Below are 14,309 nucleotides of genomic sequence, written 5' to 3'. Positions count from 1 at the left end.
AGAGTGTAATCCAGTCGTGAAAAGGGGAGGGAAAACACAACTGTAATACTACCAGTTTGATCCTAGCTTTCAACATCGGGATCATGGTTGTTCTCTGCCCTTCACATTAATGTAGCTGAAGTGGCAGAGGTTTGCAAAGCACTATTTATTTCACTTGTCAGCTGTGATCACAATCACCATCACTCGTGCCGTGGCTATGCCCCCGTGTAACAGGATAGGGGTCCCCCATTCTGCTAGACCTTGATGAAGTATAAAAGACATCGATCCCGTCCCAAACAGCTTACCATCAAACCAACAGGCAACAAGCCTGAGCAACATAAAAGCAAGCAGTGAGGTGGAGGAGATGCTAAAGGGAAGTTTATAGCATTTCTGGGTTACAATGGATAGCTTTATACCCAGCCAAAAGTGTCTAAACAATTTAGAAGTGTTGAGCTCATTGTAAAAATGAGTAATTAAATGATAACAGCTCTGCTCAGGCACAGTTCCACACGTTCCCCTCAGCATGCTGATCTCTGAATATGGGGTAAGTCAGGAAGTTCACACTCAGGTAGCGTGAAGACTTTGCTTTTCTCGCACAACCTTAATCCAAGCCAGCTACAAAGAGCTGCAGAGGAGGCAGGGAAGATAAAGTATGTTGTGGAGTACTGAGGAGGATGGCCATAGAGGGAATACCAGCAGCAGCTGAAAATATGGCAGTGGATGTAAGCTGAGGTGTCAGCCTACGGCATCCATGTTTTCCAGCAGTAGAATCTAGTGCTGAGAGCTCAGAGGCTGTTGGTATTGCACATAAGAGCAGCTGCAGGAGCTAAAGGTTTGCCCGACAGGTAGTGTGTAACGAATGACTCTCAAAGGCAAAAAAGAAGATGCATTGGCAAGCGTATTCAGAAATTAGGCACTTGAGGAAAAGCAGCATTACAAGACACACAAGCTAAGTAGGTGGATAGACGGTGGGCTTGTCTACAGGGGAAATTCAGTCCTGACTAAGCTAAGGTGTGAATTTATATAGCCCTAGCTACTCTGCACTAGCTTCCTGTGTGGATAGCCTTAATCTGTACTAAGAATGCTTTTGTGAGCATAATGACACTTTTACTGCAGAAGTTAATGTAGAGCAGCTAATGCGCTGCAAATTCACACCCCAGCAAACACCACCCTGCCTGCCCTGCTGATTACACAGGAGCGCTTTTTCAGCAAGGGGCACTTCAAGCAACATGCAGTCAGGGAAAGCATTTCCAAATGGAAATGTTCAGTGTAACCCCATGGACAGAAATCGTTAACAAGGATTGAGCAGGGATTCTTGTGAAACAAATAGGTCTGGATTTTTTATAAGGTTGGGAGGGTTTCCCCAAGGAAAAGCTTTTTCTCTGAGGTGTCCCAGAACCATTTTATATTATTAAATAACCCTTTGAATATATGCATGCTAATATGCTCTATGTGACCTATAGGTATGACAGCCTTTCACCAGATACAGTTTATTTACCTCTTTGTTGGAAATGGTGAAACTGAAATGCAAGTGAAGTGATGTACCTAAGATCACATCTGGAAAGGGACCCCTAATCTCCTGATACTAAGCCCTGCTCTTAAGGAGTCTGGCTGTCATAAATCACATTTTATTGTCTCTGTGAAGGGAAGAAAGAGCCAAGACTTTGGCCCAGCTATGAATCTGGATCCAGATTTTGTAGCTGAGGCACTGTACTATATGATGAACCTAGTGAAAAACGTGCTTGCTGGAATGCATCAAAAATAACGCTTTAAAGAAAGAGGCTTTGAACAAATCCTAGTCATTTCTGAAAAAATGTTCGCTTTAATCCTACTGGTGTTGCTGAGACCCTTAATCCTGGAATTGTCTCGCTTACTTGAGTACTTGTGGGGGGAGAACAATCTGGTTCTATAGAAACAAATATACTCTTTTTATAAGTGATAGGTTAAGCATGCAGTCTGTCATTACCATAATGGCAGGAGAGATGCTCTATGAAGAATACTGGCGCATCCACACTCATTCCGTCACGGAGGGCAAGTCACTTTTATTATTGAAAGCTGCTGATGTGAATAACACAGAACATTTCCTGTTTCGCTGAATAGTATGTCACATTGTCACAGCACACTGTTATATGATCTGGTAATGAAACACCATAATGCACTTGTGCGTGGAAACAGACTTAAAGATACGGAGAGTACATTAGCCCTCAATTATCTGGCCTTGAATGGCCTAAATCTCAACCTTCTGGATGCTTTCATCTCTTGTACAAATGCAAAAAGCAGCATTCAGAACGGACAGCCAGCACTGGTTACAGGAATGCAGCAGCATCTTCTGTGAAGACAAATAAAAAAGCGTGCTGCTCAACATGGAAATATTGTGTACTTGTCAAGACACATCCCACCTGCTCTTAACTCTGATTTTACCCTTAATGTTTTACAAACAAACAAGTTTCCATAAACACTCAACTGTGTTGTGTTACACTGCAGTTACATAAAGAAGCTGCAGTGTGCTGCTTTACAGGGATGGAGCTGTTTTATAAGTGTATGCTCCAATAGGAAACATCTGTCCCTTATTTATGGGCATGGTTTAAGCTGCTGAAATGCTGATTCTTTACTCTTTCCTTTTCCCTCTCGCCTAGTGGCCTATTCTACAGTTTGCCAACCATTTACAGTCTACTCTAAATGTCTTTCTCTTATTTCCCGGCCTGAAATTAGCCATGATACTACTCGATATGCTGATATTTCTGATGCTTAGCATCTAAGGAGATGTCTGCTGCTTCCTTTCCAGCTCAGAGAAGATGGGTACGGAGAGGGAGAATTCCTCAGAACTCCAAGGCAGCCAGCTGACTCAGGCAGGGAATGTTTCTGTGTTACCATATCCCATCTGCAATGATATCGTTCCAAGGTTGAAGTGCAGTTTCCATCATAAGCCTCATTTTCCGGAGTTTGTAGCTCATCCGTAACTGGCCATTAGGTTGTCAGCCCAGCAATGAATATTATTCTAAGACTTTGTTAGAAAATTGCCTTAGTTTGCCTTTTTTTCTTTTTTTTTTTTCTTTAAGAGCTGAAGTCTAAAAATAGTTTTTAGATGTGGGATGTGAAAATCTCAGCAGATCGCAATGCCCTCACCAAAATATCATGGGTACTTTGATGCACACGCTCAGCAAACAGAGCAGCATAGACTGAAACATGGAACTTGAATTAAAGTTAATTGAATATCTTGCTGCATCTTGTGTGCCATGCTTCTCCATTCCTGGCCTTCCAACTCAAGACACTGTCTATATTTAGCTTTCCCACACTAACCCCATTCAGTCTGCACGTCGGACTTGATCTCGCAGATTGATCTCGCAGATTCTTCATTTAGTTTAGTTTTGCTCAATTTCCAAGGCAGAAAAGAGCACTGCTAAAAGCTCTGTACACCTCCAAGGAATGTGAAAGAAATTCCGCACTAAGATGGCTGTTCAGAACATTATGATTATTTACAGTTGTGAGTTTCACCCTCCCTCTGCTACGTAACTATATTTGCTTGTCCATCTGTGTCTCCACCAGACATAAGTGGAGACTCACTCTCAAGGGAAGGATTGCAAGGAGGATGTACTTTCTGTCCTAGTTACTGAGGCTGAAGGCAGAACAGTGCTCATTCTCTTGTGGAAGAATGTCTTCAGCTTCCAGGCTGGGTACAAGAAGTGTGAGCAACACTTTTTGATGTATTTTGTCTCTGCTATGGCTCTGAGGCTCTCTCTTTTTCCTGCAGCTCTCAGACAACATGTCTTCAGATGGATATCTCAAAATGCTTAATGCATTGCTGAACGTCTGTAATGTGGAAGGAGCAACTCATTCCCTCCTGAGCGCTCCTGGGCTCCTCTGCAGACGTAGAAATTCTCTTTCTGATAATGTGGTTGTGGCAAGCCATCTACCATGCTGATGAAAAAGAGTTGCATCTTTCCCTTGATTTAATTCTGTGTCATGGTCTCACTGTTGGATTACAAACCCATTGGAGCTAGGACCTGCTTTTGGTTTCCTTACAAAATGCTGTGAACACTTGTGATGAAGTCAGGCAAAAGGCAAGAAATAATAGCCTAGTCAATTGCCTCTGGAAACCAAAATTCAAGGTAATTCAAGTAGAATTCTGCTATTGGATTGTAACCTGTTACACTACTTTCAAAGCTGATGAAGACAGTAGGAAACCTAGGGAAACCTAAGGCTGCTACAATATTTCACTAATAGGGAGTCTGTCCAATCATATTGCTCCTCTTCTCACCAGTTTGCAGCTTTCCAGTTTAGTAATACAGTGCACCATTCCCAGAATGTGTAGCAATGCCATCCAAAAAGTTTGTTGCCCTTTGGATCTTCTCTGTCCCTTTGTCAAAAGTTTCTACCCTGATGGCAGAGACAGCATGGCAGGCAACATGTCAGCTCCACTGATGCCACAGCACACAATCCAATATATCAACTTAAAGCACCACTGTTTCTAGTTTATGTTAAAATACTGAACAGGGCACTGCTGCTGAGGAGCAGGTACATCTCCCGCTCTGTCACTTCTCCTACAGAAGCAGTAACCTTAAAAAATGGGCAGAGCAGCCATCTGGGGCAGCTAGGATTTAGCAGCCACTACCAAATCTGAAAAGGGATCACAAACCAGAGCCCTCAATTTCACCTGCATTATTCACTCACACTGTATTAACTCATTCCTCTCGCTTTTTACTGCTTTGGCTAACATATGTGGATATCATGTTGCCTATTGCTTAGCCAAGCCTGCTTCAGACCGCAACTGAAGAGAATTCGGAGAAAAGTAACGCAAGGAGTTTGTCACTAACTCGTCTGGTAATGACATACCCAGGAACACGGCCCAAGTAGTCCAGGATGCTGCAGAGAGAAGTACTGCTGCCTCCCTGCTCCACATGCGTAAGTAAATCACATTTCCTTAAGTAAACTCAAATGCACAGTAGAAAACTAAAGCTTCCCCCCAAGTCTCCCTTTCACTTGTTCAGTTTCTGAACTCTTAAGTTTTATTTCTTTTTGGAATGCCACTGCTAATGTACAGGAAATTAAATATCAACATTTCTTTCAGCACTTTTTAATCATATGCTTTGTGGCTAGAACTTATGCTGTTAGTAAATGCATGTTAAACCTTGAGAAGATTACAGTGCAGCCCTGTGATTTCAAGAAACTTCAGGGAAATAACCAGTCATTGTCCCACTATGGTGTTACAGCTACCTACAGTGTCAGGAAACAGAAAATTAACACTGATTTTCCCTGATTTACTCTCAAGGCAAGAATGAGCTAACAAATTGAAACCTAAACTAATTTTTATAGGAATTAAATTTATTCCATCCAAATTTGTATATAAAGATGGTAAAAGTCATCTCTTAGAAAGAAATGAAGCAAAACACAGTATCTCTAACCCCATGTCCTTCCTAGCTTCACAAAACAAACGTAGACATGCCCTAAGTGAGCCCAACTCCCTGAAAATAAGAAATAGGTAACTACTTCTAACAGTCCTACAATTTCAATTAATTTTGCTCTTGCTTAAATTGAAAACTGGGAAGACAGTAACTGTTCTTTAAGGGGAAATTGTGGTCCTAAAGGGAATATGAATAGAAATGCCTTGAAAAGAGCAACTGCCTACATCAGAAAATGAAGCAATAACCTACTAATAATGTGTCCTTGAATCCAACAGTGACTGGTACTCTGAATGCTGCTTCTTTTCCGGATGCACGTTATTCAAGGGACTTTTGGTATTTTCAGTCTTTGGAGCAAGGCTCTCCAACAAGCTGTAGCCAACTGTTAATTTAAGATACTGCCTCAGCCCAGCATGACTGCTGTCTTGACAAGTCTTTGTGCCTTGATAGTTCACCCTGCTGTTTGCACCACTCTTCATTACGAGCCAATACAGCTTCCTCTTATTCTCACGTAACTTCTGGAATGAGGAGTTTGCATTCTGCTCAGACATCATCTAACAATTTGACAAAGTAGGAGACCACCACAGACTGACCAAGCCAGCAAAAACTATTACCCAGCAGAATGCCTTCACTTCCTTTTACACTGATGTCTTATGGACGTATGCACCTGAGTCACATTAGCAGAAATATTTGACACTGGGATGTGCCCTGCTGCATTGTCTGTTTGGAGCATCAAGAGTGGTGGGAACCTGCAACATGCAGCACAATGTCTGAACTGAGATACACAGTGACAAAAATGGGTTTGATACTTACAACTAAGGTGTAAATCAGTAGAAAAACAAAGATGAAAATGGTGAAGTAAATTTAGGTTAAATATTTTGTGGATGCAAAAGACACCAAAATGGATTCTTACTTGATCAGAGGTTAGAAGAAAGGTAAAAAAGCAAGTAACAAAAGAAGTTGTACATGGGTCTGGAAGACTAATTTATTTGAAGAAAATGTCTTCTGTGATTTTCCTGTTAAATTCATCTGTCTTTACAGCACAAAGTTATTATTTTTTCACATGCATCACTGTAAAAATATTTAGTGCAAATAACACTGCTTTCCCACATACATCTACTTTTTAAGCGTTTTGCACTTGAGGTGCTATTTCTATCAGTAGTGAAACTAATTCCTCACATCACACTAGTGAATTTTTTTCTGACTGTGAGTGGTTGTGTCAGCACTAGAGCCTCATGGGGTCTAAAGTATAAATATGCACCATACTAGTGCTAAACTCCATTATTACGGGACTTACTATAGGTTTCTTTGTATACCTGCTTGTTCTCTTTAGCTATGACTTTAGTGTCAGCACCATATGCCAGTTGTCTGACTCTCAGACCTTTCCATCACAGGACTCCTTTAACGCAGATTTCCCATCCAGCAATAAAGGAAAGGCCACGTAATCCCACCAACACTTAATGCTAATGCTTCTGCATGGTACTCACAAAAAAGCAAGTAGTCCACTGCTGTTTTAAACCTGGTGGAAGGCCAAGTTTACATTTGCAAATCAAGATATAATCTACTAAACCTAGCACCATTTAACAAAATGGTAAAACTCTTCATGGCCCCTGGGAAACTAGTATCGGTATATTCCCAACACTGATCGACAAGAAGAGTACCAAAACATAGAAGGTCAAGGCCAGCTAGTTGGTTTTACTGGGGTTTGGTTCCTGGAAAAGTAGCACACGTCACCCCCACAGCTGGGGACTGAGGCAGCAAACTACAGCTGCCCCCTGGGAGACCTGCAGGGTCTGGCAATAAATACACATCTCCCACATGTCGGCCTGAGACCTTGGTGAGGTCTGGTCAAACTGTCCTTAAAATTCTTACCCATGCCAGAGTGCCCCATCTGAGTACCCCTGCTCTAAAGCATCAGAAACATCTGTACTAAAAGTCACCTTGTGGGTTTTCTAGGTGAACTCAGGGCTCCTCTGTCTTCCACAAGAGAAGGTGAGTAGCTCTCAGCTGGAACACAGAAGTCTACATATCCACTAAAAGCATATTTTTCTTTCCACTGCAACTGGGATTCTGCCTTCCCACTTCTCTGTACAGGTCCAAAATATATGTTATTGATTTATAATTAATAGTTTTGCCTAGCAGAGCTTTGCCTGTTCTGCAGGATAAAGAATCCAAGAAGCAGGGCTCAAAGATGGTGGAAGATATTTACTTTCAAGAAAAAGGTTATAAACAAGCTGTATGCTACCAGCAACACCTTAATTCCTTGTTTGAGCTGGAATCCTTCCTCATGAGAAAATTTAGAGGGGACTTTGCTACCATATTTGTGGTGAAGCCACAATAAATCAACAGGGTATTCCGCTCAAACTAGAGATCCAGGGGGGAATGGTATGAATTGCCAGCAAAAGCAGAACTATTTCAGAGTGGTCTACTTAAAACTAACTTCTCTGCTTGTTGATTATGTTGTTGATGGTTGGCCAAGATTTTTTTCAGAAGTACCTAAAGTTAGCTTAAAAGGCCATACTTGCGAATGTGGATGAATGGCCCAAATTACATACCCTCTGTGCTCCAGCAGCTCAGCCACTGGTTTAATTATGAAGGAAGCATGCTGCTTATTCATCTTCGTAAATATTTTGAAAATCTTAACCTGTGATTTTCAACCAGCTGCAATGAAGTCTCTGTCTAATCAACAGTTCTTAATCTATTCCACCAAGAAAAGAAGTAGAATTCTGTACACATGAGACTGTAAAAGACATAAAAATGAAGAGTGAGGTGAAGTGAGTTTCACCAGAATGGCCAATCCAAGAGCAAGCTGCCAACATTCCCACTTTTTCGATGCAGGCCTGTCAAGATGCAAGTGCCTTTTTCAACTCTTCCTAAAAAACCCTAGCCTGGAGGGACCTTGCCAGGAAGCAAGTTCATGGAATTAGATAGCGAAGGAGAGAGCGAGGTATCCGAAACACAAGTGGCGGGATCACAGTGGGGTGGCACTGAAGAAGCTGGCATAGACCCAACGAGCTGTTTGCAGTAATAGAGGAGAGAATTACTACAAACCCTCATTCTCGTTCCACTTGAGCAGTTGGTAGCTCTTAACTACATGCAGAGTATAAATGGAGAGTGAGAACCAGCCACCTTCAGCCAGAAGAAGAATGAATAAAATGCAGTAGGTCTCCTACATATGAAGAATCAGAAACCTATACAAATAAACTATTTCTGCAACAAGGCACAGTACCAGCAGCAACAGTCTGAACTACTAGTCTGCTTTGACAGCAATGAGAAATGGCAGCTGCTCAGAAGACATCACCTTAAAATAACAGCAAAAAGTGCCCCAAATCTGCATATGGAGCTCATGGTCTGGCTTTTTTAGGAACAGAAATACTTAGCCATAGATAGATTAGTTTCTGGGTTTGGCTTTTGAGTAATAAAAGGAGTCAGACAGTGATTTAAGAGTGGATCACCGAAAGTCCATACGCAGTTTGGCCATGTTAACAGTGCTTACTGCTTTTATCTCATCGTGCTTGATTTTAAAAAGACTAATAATCAACACTGCAGGGTAGATGTAGGAAACCAAAAGGTCCAGTTCTGCAGCTGTCCTGTTTGCATGAGCCTGCACTAACTTACTTGGGTGAGTGGTCAGTAGAAAACTGATAGGAGATGAGGATCTGACCCCTGTCTGGAGAGTCTCGAGGCAATTACAGGACAGAGAAGGAGGACTTCCATTAATGTAAAAGTATTTGTAAAACCAGATTCCCCCTTTTCCTGTAAGAATGTGTATCAAAAATGGAGAAGAGAACCCCTGTAAATTCATACACACTGAGCTGAACTTTGTGGTGGGGGTGCAGTTAAAGTAAACAGTGGAGAATGGGAGAGATGGGAAGAATGCATTTGACCGGAGCCTCCAGTGAACTGTTCTAATTCCTTCCTTCCTCTTACATTTTATTTCATTCCTTCAATCAGTCTGTGCATTTTTCTTCTGCAAGTTAATCACTCGGGAAAAACATACTTTTTACAAAGGTTAAAGTAGTGCTGGCATTCTCCTAGCAGGCAAAGTATTCAAACTAAGCTCCAAGATGCTCCCGATTGCTCTTATGAGCACTGAAAACACCATAATCTGCACATTAAAGGGGTTTCCATTTCCCCAGTGCTAGCTTTGAAATTTATTTCATACAAAAAGCTTCATGTAATAATGGGCCTGTCTTCATGAAGAGCAGCATTGGCATCAACCACTATCTTTAGTTTCTTTCTCACCCTCTGTGACTCTAGACTGGTTAATCAAGATTCTTGTCCAACTGAGTATGTCTCTCATTTTGATACTCCTAGGAGCACTGTTAATCCTACTTCCAAAGGAGAGCACACATTTAAGATTAACTTTTGTAAGAATTTACTGTGAAATGCTCACAAGCAGCCAAGGGACTTTTCAGGCTTGACACTTCCAGATCAAATATCCTATGATTTCCTTGGTGAGACTGTTCTGAATGTTGTCTTGTCATTTACGGATCAAGTCTAAACATTTCATCATAACCTCTCACGTGCAAAGCTCCCGCTACTTCCTCCTTCAAATCCCTCCTTAAATGTTCTTCCTTTGAAAGGCTTCCAATGTTCCTCGGCTCACCGATAACATCTGCACCCACTTTATGGTAAAGTAATATCAGTGACTTGTGCCTAAAGTAGACTTTGTGCTGCCTGTAGCTGGGCCTAGCCTTCCATCTGTTTGCAAAGCTTATATGTATCTTAAGAATGTCCCCTTCCTTCCTTACAAGGAACCAAAAAGCAACCAGAAACTAATATAACCCAGGATCATGTTTTCATGGCAGATCCTCTGGCTGGATCCTGCTAGTGGAAAGGCTGAAGACAACAGCGAAATATTCCAACTAGTTTCTACAGAAAGAAAAAAAGGAAATATTTCTATTGAACACAAGAGTTCTTGGAACCCTCACAAGTACACTTCTCACACAAGAAATATTTGCAAGCCTTGTAGAATAGAAATAGCAAAACTTAAACTATTTCTCATTATGCTCCGTGTTCTGCAAGACATACTCTTCCTGGATCTTAGGGCTTATCAATACAGGCTTTATGATCATGAACAAGTTTTTCAGCTCACCCAATTAAATTTTAAAAGTGCCTTTATGCTTTCAATGTACATTTATCTCCTTGTCTTCTCTCTGCAAAGCCCCACAGAATTACAGTTCACTTATTAACAAGGCTGCCCCGGAACTGTGCCATCAACATAGATTCATCAGTTTATCAGCATGCTCGCATTCCGCATGGGACTGATGCAGGAATTAGTTGGAAAAGTTTTTCAGAGCCACATCATCCCGTACAAAATAGTATGACACACTGAGGTACAGGTACGACGTGCAGACCTCCAGGAAGCTCTTCCAGTTGATGGTGGCTTTGCAGTCCTGGTGGTAGTTCTGGTGAGCCCAGCCACTGAGGACCTGCTCCCACTTCAGGCCATGCTAAAGGTGACAGCAAACACACTGCCTAGGGTCTGCTCTTGTACACAGGAGGGTCATGCCTCCGTCACTGCTGACTCTGCCCCGCCGAGTCAGAGCTGCCCGCTCCTTAGCAGCTGACTCCTGCCTGCTCTGAAGGGGGGGGGGCTGGGGTGCCTTCTCTCTCCCTGCGCTTTTGCCTTCATGATACTGCCGCTTTGGGAAAGGGTTCACCGGCGCGGTTGTCCACTCCGGAGCCCTTCGCCTCGGTGGCTTTGCTGAAATGGCCACACAGAACAGTGGCACTGAGAAAATAAAGATGGACTTCTGGGGAAACTCCATCTCTGGACTCTGCCATCAAGGTTCGTCCTGTTTCTCCCTCTCCCCTAACAAGAGGCAGCCTTCCCATTTTGGAAAGAGCAGAGATGCACTTGGCCTCCTCATCGCAGCGGCCCAGAGAGAGCTGCACACGGAGGGGGGGACTGACCGGGGATGCCCCACGCACGGCGAAAGCCACTCAGCCCCCGACCCCGGCACAGTGGCTCAGGGACCGCCTGCCCAGGCAGATGGCAACCCTGCCAACTGTGCCGATCGCAAACCCCGGACACCACTGCTTCCCCACAAAAGCGCCGGCCAAAAAGCCCAGGGCCACCAGGCCTCCCCCCACGGCCCCACCTCGGGACGGCTCTTGGCCCCGCCCCTCCGCCGGGCCCCGCCCACTGTCCATTGGGGTCCCACTGCTGGCAGTTGCAGCCAGCAGCCCCCCGAGCCAGCAGCACCCAGCTCTGCGGCCACGCAGCAGCGCGCAGGAGGCAGCCTCTGGCCCAGCAGCGCTGCCCCGGCACCGGCACCAGCACCCCGCTGCCCGTCCTCGCTCTCGCCGCCTGCCTCACGTCCTCGCTGCCCGCCGAGGGCCTTCCTGGCCCGGGCAGGATGGGCCAGGCCAGCTGCTGCTGCAGCTCCAGGTGGGCTCTCCCTGGGGCTCGGGGACACGCGGCCACGGCCGCCACCCGCACCAGCACCCGCCTTGCTCATGCCCGCCGCTCTCTGCTCTGCTCTGCTCTGCAGGGAGGCTCTCAGTGACGCCGAGGCCGTGCTGAGCACGGACGTGCGGCTGAGCCGGGGCCGCAGGAGGAGCGAGAGGCGCCTTCTCCTCCTCCCGCAGGAACTGCCCGTCGCCAAGCTGCAGAAAGAGCCTCTGAGCGCGGCTGCCTTTCCCCCAGCCCTGGCCCCACCACCAGCCCAGGGACAGCCGGGCACCAGCCCCAGGCCCCGACACCTTGCTGCTGGAGGCACCAGTGCCCGGCCCAAGGGCAGGCGGGGGACACGCCTCTGGCCACGGGGACCCCCACCAGCCCACCTCCAGCTCCCGGCCTGCCTCTCCTCTCTGCAGGTGGGGCACCACCCTGTGCCCACAGCTCCGCCTGGCCCTGCACCAGCTCTGGGTGCTGAGCGGCGGGAAGGAGGCGCCGGCCGAGGGACACCAGGACGATGACAAAGAGGAAGGCAACGATGAGGACGGGGCCTCCATCATCCTTGCCTGGCCCTCTGGCTCCTGTGTTGCCACTTTCCAGTGAGTCCTAGAATCCTTAAGGTTGGAAGAGACCTCTAAGACCATCAAGACCAAATGTCAACCCAACACCACCATGCCTGCTAAACCATGACCCCAAGTGCCACATCTACACCTTTTTTGGACACCTCCAGGGATGGTGACTCCACCACTTCCCCGGCCAGCCTGTTCCAATGCTTGACCACTCTTTCAGTAAGGAAGTTTGTCATGGTGCCATGTCCCATGGCGGGGCAGGAGAGGTTCCTAAGCATGGCCATGCCATCCTGGCAATGGCCTCTGCCCTGCATGCAGCGCCTGGGCAGGGAGCAGGCAGCACGGCGGCAGGGAGGGCTGGGGGCACTGCCACCTCCTGCCACCCCTGGTCTCCTTTTGCTCCCCAGAAGGGAAAGAGAAGGGCAGAAGCAGCTGCTCTGCCAGAGCGGAGGGTGCCAGGCCTTGGGCTGCACCTCTGTCCTGCCCCATGGGGCTTCGTCCTGCCCCTGTGTCCTTCCCCATGGGGCAGGGCTCTGCAGGCGCCCACTCCTCACCATGGGCTGGAGAGTCAGCAGAGCCTGACGCTGCTTCTCCTCTCTTTCTGCAGCTCCCGGGCGCTGAAGGGAGCTCTGGCTGCACACACTGCTGGGGTAAGACGGGGCCATGCTCCTGGCGCAGCCGGACGGGGGAACACAGCTCCCCAGATGGGGAGAGGTGCGCCCGTGCCTGCGGGCAGCTCTTGGGCACAGCTGCCCCACAAGAGAGAAGAGGCAGCGTGGGGCTCAGACAGCTCTCTCCCTCTCCCTTCCCGGGCCACAGGACACCAGAAGGACCAAACAGAGCTCGAGTCACCCGGCTGCCATCGATCAAGCTCCTGCAGAAGGAGCTGAGCCGCCGCCATGCCGTGAGTGTCTCTGTGGTCTGACCTCTGTCCCCGAGCACTGCTCCTGCAGCCGAGCAGCACAGGCATCGCTGCTCACCTGCTTGCCCTGCTTCTCTCTTGCCCAGTGGAGGACACTCAGCGCCAGGAGCGTGGAGAGGCTGCTGGAGGGCCAGGCCGAGGTGAGAACGGCTGCCTTTCCCCTGCCTCTGGCTCTGCCGAGTGGCGTGAGCTTGTGCGGAAGGGTGGGAGCGAGGGAGGGAGGGTCCCGCGGTGCCACTCGGGGAGCAGAGAGGTTACGGAGCCACTAGGAACGCCGGCACATCCTTGCTGGTGGTGCTGGGAGGAAACCTGCTGCGTGGGGCAGAGAGCCCGGGAGGGCAGAGGGTCCCAGCTCTGCCACGCTCGGGCTGCTGCTGCCGCCTGGCAGCTCGCCGGTGGCCCTTTCTGCTGCGGGGCTGCTCTCTAAGCGCAGCCTGGTTCTTGCAGGCTGATCCCAAGCAAGGGCCTCCAACGGCCCCATCTGGAAACAGAGCGGGACTCTGCCGCTCCACAGGTGAGTTTTGCAAGAAAGGCAACCTCCTGCAACTGCTTCAGCCGTGCTCACTTGTCCCCTGAGTGTCACCATGCAGGTGTGACACCCCCAGGGAGGACATCACCTGGACGAGCAAGGATCCGTGCTGAGCAGCGGCCACCAGACGTGGTTCTGCAGGGACACGGAGCCTCTGCTGCTGCCCACAGCTCGGTGAAGGGCAGGGAGAGGGCTGGCACAGGCCGTCCCGCTGGCACGACCGCTCTCAGGAGCCTCTGAGCCAGAGCCTCTGAGCCAGAGCCGTGCTTCCAGCTGCCGGCTCCCTGCCCGTCCTGCCGCCCCGCTCAGCACCGCGCTGCAGCCAGGCCAGGCCAGGGCAGGACAGGGCAGGGCAGGGCAGGCTGCGGGAGGGCTGGCCTGGCCATCTCCATTGACGGGCTCTTGCTCCCTTTTCCTTTGCAGCACGAGGCAGCAGCAGCAGCAGCAGCAGGAGGAGGGGGCTGCCCTGGCCCTTTGCTCTGTGGCGCAGCCCGGCTGCTGCCCG

The 14,309-nt window shown here is 47.7% G+C and overlaps 1 long non-coding RNA gene across 1 annotated transcript; it reads left to right on the top strand.

The window, feature by feature from the left end:
* The first annotated feature begins 13,176 nt into the window (after positions 1-13,176).
* LOC142361481 (uncharacterized) lies at positions 13,177-13,793 on the top strand. The gene is made up of 3 exons (XR_012764132.1): positions 13,177-13,257; positions 13,362-13,415; positions 13,723-13,793. It is a non-coding gene; the product is annotated as an uncharacterized LOC142361481 (long non-coding RNA).
* The last annotated feature ends 516 nt before the right edge of the window (positions 13,794-14,309 follow it).

This window comes from Opisthocomus hoazin, chromosome 5, assembly GCF_030867145.1.
Source record: "Opisthocomus hoazin isolate bOpiHoa1 chromosome 5, bOpiHoa1.hap1, whole genome shotgun sequence".
Lineage (NCBI taxonomy): Eukaryota > Metazoa > Chordata > Aves > Opisthocomiformes > Opisthocomidae > Opisthocomus > Opisthocomus hoazin.
Note: the sequence above shows the minus strand (reverse complement) of the source record. Positions and strands in the feature narration are given on the sequence as shown.